This window comes from Saimiri boliviensis, chromosome 2 (assembly GCF_048565385.1).
Source record: "Saimiri boliviensis isolate mSaiBol1 chromosome 2, mSaiBol1.pri, whole genome shotgun sequence".
NCBI lineage: Eukaryota > Metazoa > Chordata > Mammalia > Primates > Cebidae > Saimiri > Saimiri boliviensis.
In genome coordinates this window covers 106,416,561-106,436,834 of record NC_133450.1, presented here as the reverse complement: position 1 = coordinate 106,436,834, position 20,274 = coordinate 106,416,561, and the positions used below count along the sequence as shown (strand labels likewise).

At 36.0% G+C, this 20,274-nt stretch overlaps 1 long non-coding RNA gene across 1 annotated transcript in view; it reads left to right on the top strand.

The window, feature by feature from the left end:
• Positions 1 to 1,365: 1,365 nt before the first annotated feature.
• LOC141582728 (uncharacterized) overlaps positions 1,366 to 20,274 on the top strand; it is a 78,092-nt gene continuing 59,183 nt past the window's right edge. The window contains exon 1 of the long non-coding RNA XR_012515606.1: positions 1,366 to 1,440. This is a non-coding gene — a long non-coding RNA (uncharacterized LOC141582728). The remainder of the gene's footprint in view (positions 1,441 to 20,274) is intronic.

The window sequence follows — 20,274 nt, the reverse complement described above, 5'->3', positions numbered from 1 at the left end:
CACACTGGGGTCTGTTGGGGGGAAATGGGGGAGGGGCGGGGGGGTGGGGAGGTGGGAAGAGATAGCATGGGGAGAAATGACAGATACAGGTGAGGGGACGGAAGGCAGCAAAGCACACTGCCATGTGTGTACCTATGCAACAATCTTGCATGTTCATCACATGTACCCCAAAACCTAAAATGCAATAAAAAAGAAAAAAAAAAAAAAAAAAAAAAAAAACCATAAAAAAAAAAAATAAATAATTAAAACTCATGACCATTTTATTCACAATTCTGTTAATATGATAAATCATATTATTTGATTTTTGTATGACAAACAATTTTTGCATGCATGGATAAATGCCATTTGATCATGATGTATCATTATTTTAATGTGCTATTCAATTAGGTTTTCTAGTGTTTTGTTGATAAATTTCGCATGTATGTTCCTCAGAAATATTGGCCTGTAAGTGGTTTTTCTCTAGTATCTTCTTCATACTTTAGTATCAGGACAGTGGTTGGCCTCATAAAATGAGTTTGGAAGTCTTCTTTCTTCTTTAATTTTTTGGAGAAAAAAATGAAGCCATTCAGTTCTACAGTTTTCTTTGTTGGGAAATTTGGGATGATTGGTTTGATCCCTTTCTTTGTTACAGATCGTTTCTGATTTTCTAGTTTTTTTTTTTTTTTTTTTTTTTTATTCAGCCTTTGTAGGTCCTATGATGATAGAAATTTATCCATATCTTTTCAGTTATCTAAATTACTTACAGTACTATCTTATGATACTTTTTATTTGTGTCATCACACGTATCATTTCCTCTTTCATTTCTGATTTTATTTATTAGAGTCTTCTCTATACTTTCTTAATCACTCCAAATAAAAGTTTGTTGGCTTTATCTTTTCAAAAAACCGACTCTTAGTTCCATTTTTAAAATATTTGTTTTCCATTTTCTGTTTTATTTATTTCTGCTCAAATCTGTTATTCCTACCTTTCGTTAACTTTTGTCAACAAAAATAAAAAGATTGTGAAGGGGTTGATTAGCCTTAGTAAATGATAGAATGCTTTCTTTAGCTGTTGAACACACATTGTGGCTTAATAATTTAGTGTTATAACATCAGCCCTCTTGCATGGGAAAGCTTTTATACAACTGAAAAAACAATACATTGATAATTACAATTGAAATTGCTGTATAAATGTTTAAATGGCCCATCAAGTAGCCAAATGTACCTGAAGTTTTTTATTGTTTTCCCAGGATTACAGGTTTGTCATTTGTCAAAATACACATTTTGGCAACGTTTAGTGACACCCGAACATTGGTCATAAACTGTTTTAGCAATATATGTTACCATACCTATATATTTAATTTAGAACATTTTATCTTTTCTAGGATGAATTGTGGAATGCAGAACTTTTAAGAAAAGCTTTAAGGACTCAGGAAGGACAAGGTGACTATCCTGGTTATCAGTAAGTTCATGCTTAACACTGGCTTTATATCTTTATGAATACCCGTTGTTTTTCCAGTTTAGAGGAACAGCTCTGTTAACTAATGGGTTATCACAGGTAATTTGACTTAGACCATGAAGTTCATTCATATTACATATCTAAATAATTTTGGTGTTGGCTGATTTGGCATTAAAATCTGGCAAAATATTTTCTTGGTATTCAAGTAGTTTTTGTTCTACTTGAGTTAGGAGTTTTATAATCCAGTCAGTCTTTTTATTAAAGTTCCAGGAATTCTTACCCAGCCCAAATGATATGTTTCTTAAGTTACCAGATACCTGTATTCAAGAGTGCTTTTTAGGGTCCTTGCCATCCTTTCATGAACCTATTAAAAGACACTAAATTCTAGGATTTTATGTGCTTGTGAAGTTTTCAGAAACTGCATTAGCTTTAAGCAATTAACTGTGGAAATGACTTTAAATAGTCATAGCTAATGACACAATTGACAAGAAAATTTAATTATTTCTAAGGTTTACAGTAACTTAATAACCATCATTATAATTGAGAGCATATACTTTGAGATATTAGAATTTTATAGATTTCATACTATTTTGGAACATACTGATGACATACACTAAAATATAACCTGAAGAAGGTTAAACATATATATTTTTTAATTTTGGTAATGGTTCCCATGTAACTTAATATGTCAGATAATCCTTTTTAGCTCTCCTTTGGATGCTTTCTGGGCCATCTGTAGCATCTCAAAGTTAAAGATCAGAAAAAATAATTTTGAAGCTGAAATTTGATTTAGGGAAGTTTATTAAATATGTTAAATATTTATAACACTAGATATTATTAAGTAGAATTTTAGGTTTTGCTTTGCTTAAGTCATTTGTTTAGACAAAATGCCAACTCTAAAACTGTAGAAAGGCAAAAACCTTTACTCATTGATAGAGGGAAGACTTAGCTTTCTAAATAATTTGTCTCTTGTCTTTCCCACATTTTTTCCTGTATTTTATTCAAAAGGCAAACAAAAATCTTTCATTATCTATGAATATTACATGAAAATCTTGTTTAAGAGAGAAAGCCAAATTTCACCCTGCATTAGTCTACTATTAAAGTAAATTCCAATTTTTAATAAAATCTTATGGAAAAATTAATTCAATCTTAATCAGTTTGACCATAAGGTGAGATTTTCATAAACCTTTCATACCCTTTACAAATTTTGTGAAAGAGCAGATCAGTGCCTTAAGAAAACCCTACTATGCTTTTATTCCAATGTCAATTCATGGAGAAACAGAATAATACCCTTTTAAATGTAGACACTATGTTCACACAAATAATTTATTTTACAAGATTAATTTTTATAACATTTCACAACTGGTTTAAACTTTTAGCTTTATCTTACCTAGTTTAAAACAATTCTTTAACACTCTCAACTAGGCAAAAATTTATATGCCAATGCATTCCTTTTTAAAACTGTTTTATATTCATAGGTTTTTGGGGAACAACTGTTATTTGATTACATGAGTAAGTTCTTTAGTGGTGATTTGTGAAATTTTGGTGCACTCCTCACCTGAGAAATATACCCTGAACCCAATTTGTAGTCTTTCATTCCTGATGCCCATCCTACCTTTTCTCCCAAGTCCCCAAAGTCCACTGGATCATTCTTTTGCCTTTGTATCCTCATAGTTTAGATTCTACTTATGAGTGAGAATATATAATGCTTAGATTTCCATTCCTAAGTTGCTGCACTTAAAATAATAGTCTTCAGTTCCATCCAAGTTGCTGCAAATGCCATTAATTACTTTTTATGGTTGAGTAGTATTCCATCGTAGATATATACCATAATTTCTTTATTCATTTGTGGATTGATGGGCATGTGGGCAGGTTCCATATTTTTGCAAATGCAAACTGTACTGCTGTAAACATGCATGCACAAATATGTTTTTCATAAAATGACTTCTTTTGCTCTGGGTAGCTACCCAGTAGTGAGATTACTATATCAAATAGTCATTCTACTTTTAGGTCTTTAAAAAATTCCTCACACTGTTTTCCATAATGACTGTACTAGTTTATATTCCCACCAGCAATGTAGAAGGGTTCCCTTTTCACTGAATACATGCCAACATCTATTATGTTTTGATTTTTTTTTTTTTATTATGGGCATTCTTGCAGTAGTAATGTATTGCATTGTGCTTTGGATTTGCATTTTCCTCATCATTAGTGATGTTGAGCATTTTTTTGCATGTTTGTTGGCCATTTGTAGCTGAAGTCCTAGCCAGAGCAATTGGACCAGAGAAAAATATAAAGGGCATCCAAACTGGTAAAAAGGAAGTCAAGCTGTTACTGTTTGCTGATGATATGACTATATATCTAGAAAACCCTAAAATATAAAGACTCATCCAAAAAGCTCCTAAAACTGATAAATGAATTCAGCAAAGTTTCAGGATACAAAATTAATATAAAAATATCAGTATCTCTGCTGTGCACCACAGTGACCAAGCTGAGAATAAAATAAAAACCTCCACCACTTTTACAATAGCTGCAAACAAACAAACAAAAAATGACAACAAAAATCTTAGGAATATACCTAACCAAAAAGGTCAAAGACCTCTAGTAGCAAGATTACAAAACACTGCTGAAATATATCATAGATGAAACACATCCCATGTTCATGGATGGGTAGAATCCATGGATGGGTAGAACATGGGAAACACATCCCATGTTCATGGATGGGTAGAATCAATATTGTGAAAATGACCCTACTGCCAAATTCAATGCAATTTCCATAAAAATATCACCATCATTCTTCACAGAACTAGAAAAAAATTCCTAAAATTTGTAGGAAACCAGAAAAGAGCCCACATAGCCAAAGCAAGACTAAGCAAAAGGAGCAAATCTGGAAGCATCACATTACCTGACTTTAAACTGTACTATAAGGCCATGGTCACCAAAACAGCATGGTACTGGTGTAAACATAGGCCCATGCCTTCTTATAATCTTTTACTAAAAATAAGTTATCATCCCTACAAACTTTGCATGAAAAATTCTTTTTTTTTTTAAATAGTCTCAATTACATGTGTTAACATTAACCCCCAGCAATTTTTAATTTTGGTGAAAAACCTGGTAACTTATTTTAATTATATACTAATGTGAACCCCAGGTTACCAGGTAGAAGTGCAGACAGATAAGGTCTGACTCTTTTCAGTATAGCTCAGGGTATCACTAAATCTACAAGTCCCCAGGACTTTCCTAGCTGTAAAGCAGTCAAGTTGAACAATTTTTAAAAGCAAAGAAACAGTTTAGAACGTTAAAGCATTTAGCAAACCTAATATCTAACCTAATTTAGACTAAATGTTTTTATTTTCCCAATAATCTTTACAACTTTTTTATTTCCTAAAGATTACTAAAGTCATATGAACTAAAAGGCACTACAGTTTTTATTTTTCTTTCAAAATATCCTAAGTATTTATTTTTCTTTAAGACAGGGAATTAGGGCTCTTTTATAAAAACATCACACACAACACATGTGTAACTACATAGACAGAATAAGATCCAGTAGTTGTAGAATTTGTCATTTGCCAGTTTTTAAGTTTCTTAATTGGATTCCTGGCTTTAGGGTGGAATCCTTGGAGGAACAGAAATAGAAAAACATGTGGTTTCTAGGGCCCATTAAACAGGCACATCTGGAAGGCAAAAACAGATGTCCAAAACTAAGGATCCCATTTTTATATCAGATCTTAGATCCCCCCTCAAAAGGGAAATGCTATGGGGAAAGACAGTGGAATGATTTTTATGATGCCTTTTATTTCATGGTAATCCCAATTAGCTTGTGCAACTATCTCCCATGCAGTCCTATTTCTTAGTGGGGGCAGTGGGGTTGTCGCCATACCTTACAGATAGCTAAGAGCATGCTTCTCTGATCCAAATGTGCAGAGCTGAGTACCCACCATAACTGCAATTTTCCATCTCTAAAGTTATATTTGTCCTAGATTTCGAGAATGATCCATCCACCTCTTATTCCTGAAGTTTGATGAGGAAAACAAAGAGTATTTTTTCTCAAAAATGGGGTCTTTGGTGCCTCCTCTATTTTTCTTAAGGAGTTTTTGCTATTAGAGTTTGAATATTCACTTTTAATTAAGCTGACTTTTACCCATAGCACTCTTCAAAATATCCTTTTAAATCTGTTATTACCTGACTATATCAACTGGCTAATATTTCTGGCTTCTAAACTTTACCAAAAGTAACCTCACAGGTGAAACCAACAAACCTGAACTAAGGTTATGACTTAAAACCATGAGTGTATAAAGTATTTTCAAAGAGATGACAAGCAGTTTTTGCAAAAGCTAGAATCTTAAAAGGTAGATCAGAGGAAGGAAGATTTAAGAAGGGAAGCTAGAAGATTTTCATGGAGGGGAAGAGAATCAGCAAATGGTAAAGATCACGCAGATCTCAACCAGAAAGTACTCTTTCCCTAAGCCAGGATTGATCCCAGGACACCATTGTAGAATGGTGGAGACCAGAAGAAATTACTGCCACATGGTTAACATGTCAAACTTCCAAGGACGTAAATCAAAATGAAGACGTTATCCAGTTTATTATTTTATTTTTCTTCATAGACCTTCAACAAAGTTTGTAACTGACCAGTTTGCTGGGCTGGCTTAAACAGCAGGGCTTATGGGGTTCTAAGCCCAGGTTCTATCCTAAGGTACATCTCCCTATGATAGAAACATACAAAAACACACACAAAGCACACGATCAGATTGGCTACAGCTTAAGAATAGCCTCCTAAATGTCTTTTTGTCATTAATCAGAACTTTACATAGACTATAAACAGGAATTTTTTTTTTAACCATTAATTTAACTGGTTTGTACAGAGAGAGAGAGAGAGAGGCCAAGAGTATGACTGGCAAGAAATTCTTACTCTTTTGGTAACATGTCAGGTTTCTGAGTTGCCCTTCCCTGAGTGGCTCTAGCAACCCTTCTTGCCACACCCCAGCTCCAGGGCCCAAGCTGCATCACAAAGGATAGTAACAGAACTTAGGCAAAATACTTTAAAATTGTAAGTTGCCACCCAACCAGCTGCACTGAAGACCTAAATTACAATATTTTCAATTCCAGCCAGAGCAAAATATGCATGCTTTAAATAAAAAACACTGGAAGAGACGTCAAAGATGGCCATTTAGGAACAGCTCAGGATTGCAGCTCCCAGTAAAAGCACAAAGGGTGAGTGGACACTACATTTCCAGATGGATTTTTATTGTCCACAGACAAGGAGATTCCCAGGCGGAGGAGCCCCAAGGGTCGCCAGCGCGGCCGTTTTGGCTGGTGCAACTGCTTTACCGGTGCCCTGGCACAGCGGTTCTCCGTACAAAATACACTGGTCTGGGTGCCCTTTCAGCTGGTGATTGGAGCCCCAGATAGTCACCCATTCATCTGATTAAAAAGGGGATTGAACAGGGAGCCAAGCCAGGAGATTCCTGGGCAAAAAAAGCACCACAAACGTCACTGCTGCTGTTTAAGCCAGTGCAGTGGTTTGCCACACAGGAAATCAGGTGACTTTTCAACATGCAACTGGAACACCTGGGAGAGAGTCAACTGTTCAACTAAAAACAAACAAAAAAAAGCCTCTGAGGCAGGGAGCCAGGCGATCAGGCTTGACTGGTCTTACACCCACAAAAGAACAGCAATCAGAAACTCTGTGAATTGAGTTTCACAGCAAGCGCAGCTGAAACCAGGACTGTCCAGTTCTGTGGGGGAGGGGTATCTGCCATTACCGAGAGACTCCACCACTACAGATGTAGTCTGCCATTGCAGAGACAGACTGCCATTGCCAAGGCAACCTGCCTTTACAGAGAGAGTCTGCCAATACAGAGGTGGGCCACCATTGCTGAGGCAGTTCTAACTACACCCATATAAATAGGACTGCAGGGATGATCACATGGCAGATGGGAGGAGCCCACAGCAGCTCAGCAAAACATCTGCAGGCAGACAGTGACTAGGCTGCCCCTTGTTGGGCAGGGCAGCCCTGAAAAAAAAATGCAGCAGCACAATGGAAACTCATAAATAAAGCCCTAACTCCCTGGGACAGAGCACCTGGGAACAAAAAGTGGTTTATGAGTTCTGCTGCAGCAGACCTAAACGTACCTGCCCAGCAGCTCTGAATGAACAACAGAGCTCACAGCTCAGCACTTGAGCTCCTATAAAGGACAGACTATCTCCTCTAGCAGCTCCCTGATACCCGTATTTCCAAAGAGTCACCTCATAAAGGAGAGAACAGACTGACATTTGGCGGGTATCCTTCTGGGACAAAGATAGCAGAAGAAGAAACTGGTAGCAACCATTAGTGTCCTGCAGCTGCTGCAGGTGTTCCCCAGGCAAGCAGGGCCTGGAGTAGACCTCAGCAGTCCTACAGCAGAGTGGCCAGGCTGTTACAAGGAAAACTAAGAAACAGAAATAACTTCATCATCAACAAACAGACGTCCACTCAGAGACCCAATCTGAAAGTCAGCAACTACAAAGATGACAGCTGGATAAATCCACAATGATGGGGAAGAAACCAGCACAGAAAGATGAAAACACATGAAACCAGAACACCTCTCCTACAAGAGATCACATCTCCTCACCAGCAAGGGAACAAGCCTGGATGGAGAATGAGTGTGATGAAAAGACAGAATCAGACTTCAGAAGGTGGGTAATAAGAAACTTCTGTGAGCTAAAAGAACATGTTCTAACCCCATACAAAGAAACTAAGAACCTTGAAAAAAGATTTGACAAAATGCTAATGAGAATGGACAACTTAGGAATATAAGTGAATTGATGGAACTGAAAAACACAACACAAGAACTTCACAAAGCATGCACAAGTTTCAATAGCCAAATCGACCAAGCAGAAGAAAGGATATCAGAGGTCGAAGACCACCTCAATGAAATAAAATGAGAAGGCAACAACAGAGAAAAAACGGTACAAAGGAATGAACAAAATCTTCAAGAAATGTGAGACTATGTGAAAAGACCTAATCTACGTTTGATAGGTGTGCCTGAATGTGACAAAGAGAATGAATCCAACCTGGAAAATACACTTCAGGATATTATACAGGAATACTTCCCCAACCTAGCAAGGCAGGCCAATATTCAAGTCCAGGAAATACAGATAACACCACAAATATATTGCTCAAAAAGAGCAACCCCAAGGCACTTAATTGTCGGATTCACCAGGGTTGAAATGAAGGAGAAAATGCTAAGGGCAGCCAGACAGAAAGATCAGGTTACCCATGAAGGGAAGCCCAGCAGACTCAAAGCAGATCTCTCAGTAGAAACCCTACAAGCCAGAAGAGAGTGGGGGACAATATTCAACATCCTTAAAGAAAAGTACTTTCAACCCAGAATCTCATACCCAGCCAAATTAAGCTTCATAAGTGAAGGAAAAACAAAATCCTTTGCAAACAAGCAAGTACTCAAAGACTTCATCACCACAGGGCTGGTTTACAAAAGCTCCTGAAAGAGGCTCTTCACGTAGAAAGGAAGAACCAGTACCAGCAACTCCAAAAACATACCAAGTGGTAAAGAGCATCAACACAATCAAGAATCTGCATCAACTAATGGGCAAAACAGCCAGGCAGCATGAAAATGGCAATATCAAATTCACACATAACAATATTAACCCTAAATGTAAATGAACTAAATGCCCCAATCAAAAGACACAGACAGGCAAATTGGATAAAAAGCCAAAACCCATCGGTGTGCTGTTTCTGGGAAACCCATCTCACATGCAAGGATACACAAAGGCTCAAAATAAAGGGATGGAGGAAGATTTACCAGCAAAGGGAGAGACACACACAAAAAAAAAACAGGAGTCACAATTCTCATCTCTGATAAAATAGACTCTAAAGCAACAAAGATCAAAAGAGACAAAGAAGGCCATTACATAATGGTAAAAGGATCAATGCAACAAGAAGAGCTAACGATCCTAAATATATATGCACCCAATTCAGGAGCACCCAGATACCCATAAGGTAAGCTCTTAATGACGTACAAAGAGACTTAGACTCCCACACAATAATAGTGGGAGACTTTAATACCCCATTGTCAATATTAGACAAATCAACCAGACAGAAAATCAACAAGGATATCCACTACCTGAACTCAGACCTGGAACAAACAAACCTAATAGATATTTACAGAACTAACTCCACCCCAAATCCACAGAATATACATTCTTCTCAGCACCACATCACACCTACTCTAAAATTGACCACATAATTGGAAGCAAATCACTCCTGAGCAAATGCAAAAGAACAGAAATCATAACAGTCTCTCAGACCACAGTGCAATCGAGTTAGAACTCAGAATGCAGAAACTAACTCAGAACCGCACAGCTTCATGGAAACTGAACAACTTGCTCTTGAATGCTGACTGGACAAACAATGAAATGAAGGCCGAAATAAAGATGTTCTTCGAAACCAATGAGAATGAAGACACAACATACCAGAATCTCTGGGACACATTTAAAGCAGTCTCTAAGGAAAATATATAGCAATAAGTGCCCACATGAGAAATAAGTAGAGATCAAAAATTGACACCCTATCATCAAAATTGAAAGAGCTAGAGGAGTAAGATCAAAAAAACTCAAAACCTAGAAGACAAGAAATAACTAAGATGAGAGCAGAACTGAAAGAGATACAGACACAAAAAACCCTTCAAAAATCAATAAATCCAGGAGCTGGTTTTTTGAAAAGATCAACAAAATAGACAGACCACTAGCCAGATTAATAAAAAAGAAAAGAGAGAATAACCAAATCGATGCAATAAAAAACCATAAAGGGGATATCAATACAGATTCCACAGAAATCCAAACCATCATCAGTGATTATTACAAACAACTCTATGCACATAAACTAGTAAACCTGGAAGAAATGGATACATTCCTGGACACTTGTATCCTCCCAAGCCTAAACCAGGAAGAAGTCAAAACCCTGAATAGACCAATAACAAGGTCTGAAGTTGAAGTAGCAATTAAGAGCCTACCACCCAAAAAAAAGCCGAGGTACAGATGCGTTCACAGCCAAATTCTACCAGACATACAAAGAGGAGCTTGTACCTTTCTTTCTGAAACTATTCCAAATAATACAAAAAGAGGGAATTGTTCCCAAATCATTTTCTGTGACCAACATCATCCTGATACCAAAATCCGGCAGAGATTCAACAAGAAAAGAAAACTACAGGCCAATATCCATGATGAACATAGATGCAAAAATCTTCAATAAAATACTGAGAAGCTGATTGCAACAGCATATCAAAAAGCTTATCTACCATGATCAAGTTGGCTTCATCTCAGGGATGCAAGGCTGGTTCAACATACGCAAGTCTACAAATGTAATTCACCACATAAACAGATCCAAAGACAAAAACCACATGATTATCTCAATTGATGCAGAGAAGGCCTTTGACAAAATTCAACAGCCCTTTATGCTAAAAACCCTCAATAAAACTAGGTATTGATGAAATGTATCTCCAAATAATAAAAGCTATTTATGACAAACCAACAGCCAATATCGTACTGAATGGGCAAAAACTGGAAGCATTCCCTTTGAAATCTGGCACTAGACAAAGATGCCCTCTCTCACCACTCCTATTCAATACACTACTAGAAGTTCTAGCCAGAGCGATCAAGCAAAAAAAAAAAAAAAAAAAAAAGAAGAAATAAAGTGTATTCAAATAGGAAAGGAGGAAGTCAAATTGTGTCTATTTGTAGAAGACATGATTGTATATCTTGAAGACCCCATTGTCTCAGCCGAAAATCTCCTGAAATTCATAAGCAACTTCAGCAAAGTCTCAGGATACAAAATCAATGTGCAAAAATCACAAGCATTCCTATACACCAATAAGAGACTAACAGAGAGCCAAATCAAGAATGAACTTCCATTCACAATTGCAAAAAAGAGAATAAAATACCTAGGAATACAACTAACAAGGAACGTAAAAGACCTCTTCAAGGAGAACTACAAGCCACTGCTCAACGAAATAAGAGAGAACACAGACATAGAGAAACATTCCATGCATGGTTAGGAAGAATCAATATAGTGAAAATGGCCAGACTGCCCAAAGAAATTTACAGATTCAACACGATTATCATCAAGCTACCAATGAACTTCTTCACAGAACTGGAAAAAAACACCTTAAACTTCATATGGAACAAAAAGAGAGCCCACATAGCCAAGTCAATTCTAAGCAAAAAGAACAAAGTGGGAGGCATCACTCTACCGGACTTCAAACTATACTACAAGGCTACCGTAATCAAAACAGCATGGTACTGGTACCAAAACAGAGATATAGACCAATGGAACAGAACAGAGGCTTCAGAGGCAACACAACATATCTACAACCATCTGATCGTTGACAAACCTGACAAAAATGAGAAATGGAGAAAGGATTCCCTGTTTAATAAATGGTGTTGGGAAAACTGGCTAGCCATGTGCAGAAAGCAGAAACTGGATTCTTTCCTGACACCTTACACTAAAATTAACTCCGGATGGATTAAAGACTTAAATAGAAGACCTAACACCATAAAAAATCTACAAGAAAATCTAGGCAAAATCATTCAGGACATAGGCGTAGGCAAGGACTTCATGACCAAAACACCAAAAGCATTGGCAACAAAAGCTAAAATAGACAAATGGGACCTAATTAAACTCCACAACTTCTGCACAGAAAAAAAAAAAAAAAAACAGTCATTAGAGTGAATCGGCAACCAACGGAATGGGAAAAAATTTTTGCAGTCCACCCATCTGACAAAGGACTGATATCCGGAATTTACAAAGATATAAAACAGATTTACAAGAAAAAAACAAGCCCATTCAAAAGTGGGCAAAGGATATGAACAGACATTTTACAAAAGAAGACATATATGAGGCCAACCAACATATGAAAAAAATGCTCATCGTCACGGGTCATTAGAGAAATGCAAATCAAAACTACATTGAGATACCATCTCATGCCAGTTCGAATAGTGATCATTAAGAAATCTGGAGACAACAGATGCTGGAGAGGATGTGAAGAAATAGGAACACTTTTACACTGTTGATGGGAGTGTAAATTAGTTCAACCATTGTGGAAGACATTGTGGCGATTCCTTAAGGCCCTAGAAATAGAAATTCCATTTGACCCAGCAATCCCATTACTGGGCATATATCCAAAGGATTTTAAGTTGTGTTCATTGCAGCACTGTTTACAATAGCAAAGACCTGAAACCAACCCAAATGCCCATCGATGATAGACTGGATAGGGAAAATGTGGCACATATACACCATGGAATATAACGCAGCCATCAAAAATGAATTTGTGTCCTTTGTAGGGACATGGATGAACCTGGAAACCATCATTCTCAGCAAACCGACACAAGAGCAGAAAATCAAAGACTGCATGTTCTCACTCATAGGCGGGTGTTGAACAATGAGAACACATGGACTCAGGGAGGGGAGCACTTCACACTGGGGTCTGTTAGGGGGAAATAGTGGAGGGACTGTGGAGGGTGGGGAGTTGGGGAGAGACAGCATGGGGAGAAATGACAGATACAGGTGAGGGGAAGGAAGGCAGCAAACCACACTGCCATGTGTGTACCTATGCCACAATCTTGCATGTTCTTCACATGTACCCCAAAATCTAAAATGCAATAAAACTAAATTAAATTAAATTAAAACACTGAAGTGTTTTTAGAAGTGTCTGCTTATCAATAGGCCTCTCTAGATGAGACTAATATGGGAACCCTCGTTTTAAATGTACTTCAGTGTGTTGTTGTTCATTTGAAATGTTTCACTATAAGTTATCTTTAGTACAGTCTTGCCATTTCTGTAAGACTTTGCTGCTTCCCAGGACTAAAGCTTATGCATGTGTAAGGCAGAAAGAAAGAAGTTCGTCACTAATTAAAAATCACATTTTTACCTAAAGCTAATGCTTTGCTCTCAGGTTACCTTGGATAACTTAGCCAATGATTTTTTTCCTATCTAAGCATGCAGAAAAAAAAATGAAACAAATTGGTATAACACAAAAATCCTTGTGAATTTTTAATAGCCAAATTTTACAACCCCTGCATTATTACCATTTAGTATCAGTTTCTTTCTAACCCAGTCAGACATAAGAGGCCTCTAACTGGATCCAAGCCAGTTAATTACTGTATCTAATTCAATCCTGGACCCTGTCCTAGTTTCTGACACAACTTCCAAATCTAGTTTGCTTCAGTAGTTTGCTCAAAGAAACTAGGAGAACTCAAAATACAAATTTGTGGATCTCCAAAATCTGAGAGAGTATTTATCCACAATCCCTAGCTCTCTTAGAGATCAATGGACACAAGTGGGTCATTGCTGCTACCTTGCTTGTTCATTCTGCACTCCTGGGGGGTCGTTAAAGCTCTACTTTGGATCTCACTTATGACACCATTAGTTAACAGAAAAACTTCAGCTGAATTAAATTTAAAGGAGTTTAACTGAACAATAAACAATTTGCAAATTGGGAAGTCACTAGAATCATAGCAGATACAGTAAGACTGCAACATAGCCATGTGTTGGAAGAAGAAAACTGAGCAATACACAATTTGCAAATCAGGCAGCCCCCAGAATCACAGCAGATTCAGAAAGACTCCAACACAGCCATGTGGTGGAAGATATATGAACAGCAAAAGGAAAGTGACATAGGGAAAATGCAAGTGAGGTACAGCAACAACTGAAATGGTTACAGCTCGGCATTTGCCTTATTTGAACATAATGTGAAGAGTTTGCAGCATTTGATTGACCCAAACTCAGGGAGTGATACAGGTGTGAACTATGGTTAGTTTACATCTCCACTTATTATAGTTCACAATGTACAGAAAAGTCTTTAGGCTGAACTTAAACAGGTAAGGAGGCAGGTTTAGGTTAAACTAGATTTAACAGATAGTTAATGTGAATTCTCTGTCAGGTGAATCATATATATCTATTTCATTTGATTCTATTTCTTGAGATTTCTTTTGTTCCTTTGCTTTGGACATATGTCTCTCTTTCTTCATTTTTCTTCACTCTTTGTGTAGGTAACTGCACATCAGAAACAAACAGCCACCTCTCCCTGTCTTTACATACTGGCCTCATATAGATTTTCATCATCAATCAGTCCATTAAGAGATTTTCCCAGCCTCTCAAACTTTCATGCTAATCTAAAATACTGTATTTTTCTCAGTGGCCACCAGAAGTCTAGAGTATACTGGCTTTCATTATTTATATGAGATAGGCAAGATAAAAGTGAGTCCTTTGGGCAGTGACAAGATAGTTGAAATGTTGGATATGTAGTCCAACTCCTTCCCTCCCTAGAAAGAAACTGAGAACTGAGTTTTATTTCTTTTATCTCTGTGTTGAGTGAAAAAAGGAGCTATGAAAACTACATGCATCTATTTCAAACTCCCATCTTTATTCTCAGAGATCCACAGGCATCTAGAGTATCCTGGGTCTCATCAGTGCTACAAGATCAGGAACGTAGAATCCAGTCTTTTGGCAAGACTCCAGAAAAGTCTGAACATTGAATGTGTAATTCAACTCTTTTACTCCACAGGCTGAAGCTAGGACCTATGAGATTTGTCTCAACTGTATGATTCTGTTTCAGGTGTAGGAAATACGGAAAGGTGGTAATGTGAATGTTTCTACCAGCTTTGATACAGCTTGTTTCATACCCTAGTTGGTTTCTGGATTTTTCACAAAGTGAATTTGTAACTTCATTCTTGTTGAATCAGTGTGTCCATGGAAGGAAGAAGAGTCTAATCCTTCCTATTCTGACATCTTACTGATATCTCTCCTGGCAAACTGCAATTTTTGAGCAGATACATAACAACTATCAAAAGTCCTAATACTGTGTGTAAATTTGGAGGCAGGTTTTAAGTGTATGTAATTTCTCACAAATAAGCCTTTAATTGGAACAAAATCATACTCTTTCTTTTTGCTTATAAATGAGCAAGGAAAGATGTTAGTAGAACCATAACATGAAGAATGCAGAGTTCTAAAATATTCTACATAGGCTGGGAGAGTAAAATGCATATATGTTAAGCTGCTTGATTTTGGAAGTTCAGAGATCTTTCTATGTATTTTCTAGGTTTTCATCAGCTAAACAGAATTATCTAAATGCATGCTGATTATTAATAAGATTATTACTGGTCAACAGGGAAAAAGAAAGAAATATTAAAATATTTTGTATGCCTTTCTTCAGTTAGGTGTTCTAGATTGTAAGTTCCATAAAGACACGGTTTTTCTTTGTATCCAGTATTCTCAAACCTGCAGTTACCCTTACATGCGTTGGTGCTCAATAGTTTCTTTAATAAATGGAGAATAAACACAATTAATATGAAATTATTTGGCAATGTCCTTTCTGTGCATATAATTGAAGTAACCAAGAGAGACATGATGACATTTCAGCCACTGAATATGCGTTCCACTTCCACTTTCAATTTTAGCTAAATTTAGCCTAAAAACACATTTTTAAATAATGATTTTGAGTAAAGCATAACATTAGATAATCAAGTGATATTTCAAGCTAGCATATTAAACATGTATTCTTAAGTATTTTGAAGAAAAATTTAAATAGAAATCAAACATGCTGAATAGCAAAATAAAATTATTTTGCCATTTCTACTAAAAACAGATTCTGCATATATCCTATTCATGAAAAACTAAATTAGATTTGAAAATGAAGTTACATGGAAAAAGCAATTTCTCATTAAATTAAATGTAAATTGAACACTATGATAATATCTTTGTGGTGTTGGTCTAAAGATTTCTGTCATAAAATCCTATTATGCACATAATGCTTAAGAATGCAATATACAAAAGTCCTGCCTGTTAAGCAGCAGTATGTTGAACTACAGCCAATAAATACACCCATCCGTGTTCTTTATAAGGTAATCTATTGTTCTAAAGGAAGAATGTAAATTATTATATGTTGTACCTTTTACATTGCCACATATCGAAAAAAAGGAATACAAAAAAATCTTTACTGCTATACAACATTCTCTTTATATATTTTTCCTTTCTTTAAAAAATGAAGATAATAACTTGCCAACATTTCTAAACTCTTAATGTCATAAAGGAAATCAGACTTTAGCTTTTGATAGATTAATGAACTTTATTATACTTACTTTTTGACATGCTAGTATATTCTGAGTTAAAAAGATACATGAGCACAGATACATTTTAAAATGAGTGGGAACACCACCATCTGGTAAGACTGGAACTCACTTTTCATTGTATACTTAGGTTATGTGAAAGTGACAAACCAACTCTTGGAAATAGAAGCTGAAGAAAGGTAAACTAACTTTATAAATACTCTTACATATTTAAATATGGTGTAACAAAGTTCCTAAAGCACTAACTTTAATATAAGCAATAATTTACCAAACCATTAGGTATGAGAATAAATGATTACTTTGTATGTTTCTAGCAAAAGATACAATTTTTCATAAAACTTTGAGAAATTATGAACAAATTAGAAACATATAAAACCAAAAGGAAATCAGCTTTGCCTCTGATGAAAATGGCTCCCACCAGACTAGTGTTCTTACTGAGTATAACTAGAAAATCGGGATGAAAGGCCAATAATATCTGCTGCAAGATATCAAAGACCTGTTAAGTTAGACAGAACTTCATTGGCAGAGAGCTTGGAGAGAAGTGAACTTCTTAGAGGAAAGTTGATATTGTGATCCTTTACTTTTATCTTTGTAGCATTTCCTGAAGCAAGAATCTACTGATTGTTGCAGTTTGGCAACAGAACCACTGCTAAGGGAAAGTAGCAGAGCTTTTAAAAATCTCATGAGATTTGGGAGACAAAAACTAGATTTTGTGGCTGACAGTGTTGGCAGGACCTGAGGGAGTGTCCTTGATGCAAAAGAGAAAGCAGATACTGAGAAATGAGCATGATTCTTAACTTTTCCTTAAAATGTTCCTCGAATTCATAAGTCACGTAAGACATATATGTAAAGGGCAAGCAAAAAAGCACTAAAAAGCAAAACTTTTATATTACGTTAATTTAGAGACAAAACTTTAGACTCCCAGAAAGTTGGAGAGGGCCCCATGATATATTACTGGCTCTATGTTTGCTCACCTGGATGAGTCAGAGCAAACCAAAGGCACATGGAACCTTACAGGGACTAAAAGCCATAAACAGGCTGCTCACTACTAGTTGGATGAAGGTGATCTCCTCCCACTACTATAGCCTGCCAGAGGATTCGTACTCTGGAAGAAAGTAATTTCTCCCAGATTTTTTACAGTTTCTTGTACACAATTTGTAGTATTTAATTAAAAACTTCTGTCAACACTAGATTATTTACCAACCCCAAACTCAGTATTATACCATAATTATTACTTTTTGCTATTTTATATGTGGGCCAGTGAGTAAAATGGCAATTGAGTCTAAGGGTTAAATAGAACAACTCTACATCATGTGTTTTACTCCTGGCACCAAAAATAATAGAGCATTATCTAAAATGAAGTTTTTCTCACAATGGAGAAAAAAATTAATAGAGTGATCCTAGGGTGTCTATTAAAGCCTAAGATAAAATAGTACAAACTGTCACTCCTACTCATATTACATTGACTAAAGAAAGTCACATAACAAGCCTACTATCAATAGATGGGAAAGAGTACTCCACCTGTACTGTAGGGTGAGGTATTGTGACATCAAGGGACAAAGGACATGGATTCAAGGAAAACAAAGAATTGAAAAAGCAATGCCATCTAATACAGTCCACCATCTTGATTGTAATTGTTCCCATTGTCCACTATACTCAAAATACACTCAAACTCATTTCACACCCTCTGCTAAAGTCTCATTCAGTTGTCTAATGCTTCAATTCCAGAATATTGTAACCTACATCAGCACTGATGAGGTTTCTCAATATAGAAACTTAGAAACTAAAAAGTCAATTTTTCTGTCCCCTACACACCCTCAGAGACAATTTTGCAACGAGGCTAGAATAACTGTAATAAACAACCTAATTGGAAAGAGGAAAGAAATGGAGAGTTGTAATAGTCATTGGTCAGCAATAATTCTTAAATCCTGCTAGGAAAAAAAATCCTGATCTGCAGGTAAGGAATAGACCTGGTTTTGCTCTGTGTGTGGCTTCCTAATTCACTTTTCCCATAGATCTTATCTTTATCCATTCCTTTTTTCACCCACCATCCTTTTGGCCCATAGGAGAAAATACCTTGCTTAATAACTGGCAAAGTCCTGCTGCCTTCTTTTAAAAAGGTAGGGTCACAGAGGTCTCTTTTGATCCCCAATAGTGATATTATTATTTTCCCATTCAGGTGGTATCAATATAAATATATTTTATTATTGATTATTTTGTAGTGTCTGAAAACCCAGTTAACTTCATGTCAAAGCCATATGCAGAATTCTTGTCAAGATGTCTTTTGCTCAAGATCTATTTGTGGATATTAGGGTACATAATGATTGTGTGTGACTATGTCTTAATCTTCATATGATTTGTTTATTTTGCTAAAATGCTCTTCTAAACATTGCCTGGATTTTCTAAAAAATATTAACAAAGTGGTTTATTACCAACACTTAACGTAGTATTTGCTCATTCACCCTAAGAACATCACTTAATGACAGAGTCTCAGATCACCCCACCTCAAGGCTATCAGAGTATTGGTCTGGTGAAAAACAGATTAATTTACAATGCAGTTTCTCACACTCTTTATTCCTTGTAAATTTTATTTTTTTTGTTTTTACCTCATTTATTTCTTGTAGCTTTTTGTCAAACACAGATAGCAACAGTCAAATCAAATGTTTAACATTCTGCCTGAAAATCTCATCTCTCTATTTGTCAAGTTAATTGGGTGTGTTTTTCTGGCTTCAAGGTTATCATAGGTGAAAGTCAGTAACTGCTACATATTTTAGTTGTTTTTTTTTCTTTTGAATTCTTCCAGCTTCACCTCACTTCTAGTCATTAATATTTGTCCCAGTCAACTAGTGCTATGGTAATATTGCTTGACTAACAACTTTAAAATTTTCAGGTCTCAAGACAAGAGTTATTCATTTCACTTATTCATGTGTTCTTTGACACTGATTTCTAATCTAGTCAAGGTTCTTGCTTAGAATACTAAGGCAATCTCAAAAACAAACAAAAAATAAAATTTAGAACTAAGTGGAAAAAATTCAATGAAAACAGACTAACAGATATTACCTGATAATATATTATATCTAAGAAAAAGGATGAAGTAAGAATAATGTTATCAACTGATATATTTTATAACTATTAACATATAAAGTATATAGTCAACATATGGCATTGATAGTATATTCTTTAAATCAGTTGATTGACGTATGATTAAAATATAAGAAGTTGTACATATTGGTTGTACACAATTTGATGAGTCTGGATATAAGTATGCACCCATAAAATCACCCCCAGAATCTATGTCAGAAACATACCTACCATCTCCAAAAGATTCCTCTAGTCTTCTTTATATTAATTTGTGATCAGAACACTTTAAAAATATTCATATTTTTAATATACTTTAAGTATAGAATAAAATTTCCATGGCTTAGAACAACAGTTATTTATTTCCCTCATCCACGTGTTCTGTATTACAGGTTGAGATAAACTTGAGTATGTTAGAATCTGCTTGGTTTTAAGCTAGGGACTGGTTATATATCAGCTTCATATGCTATCATTTTATAAGAAAAAGGAGATTATTTTTTCTATGACAGAGTCCAGAACATCTCAAAGAGACACATGAATAATGTGATATCCCAAGGCACAGGCTGGAAATCCTTACATAGCACAGTTAACTATAGGCAACTGGGCCCAGTTAGGATTACTGATGAATTGTATAAAACA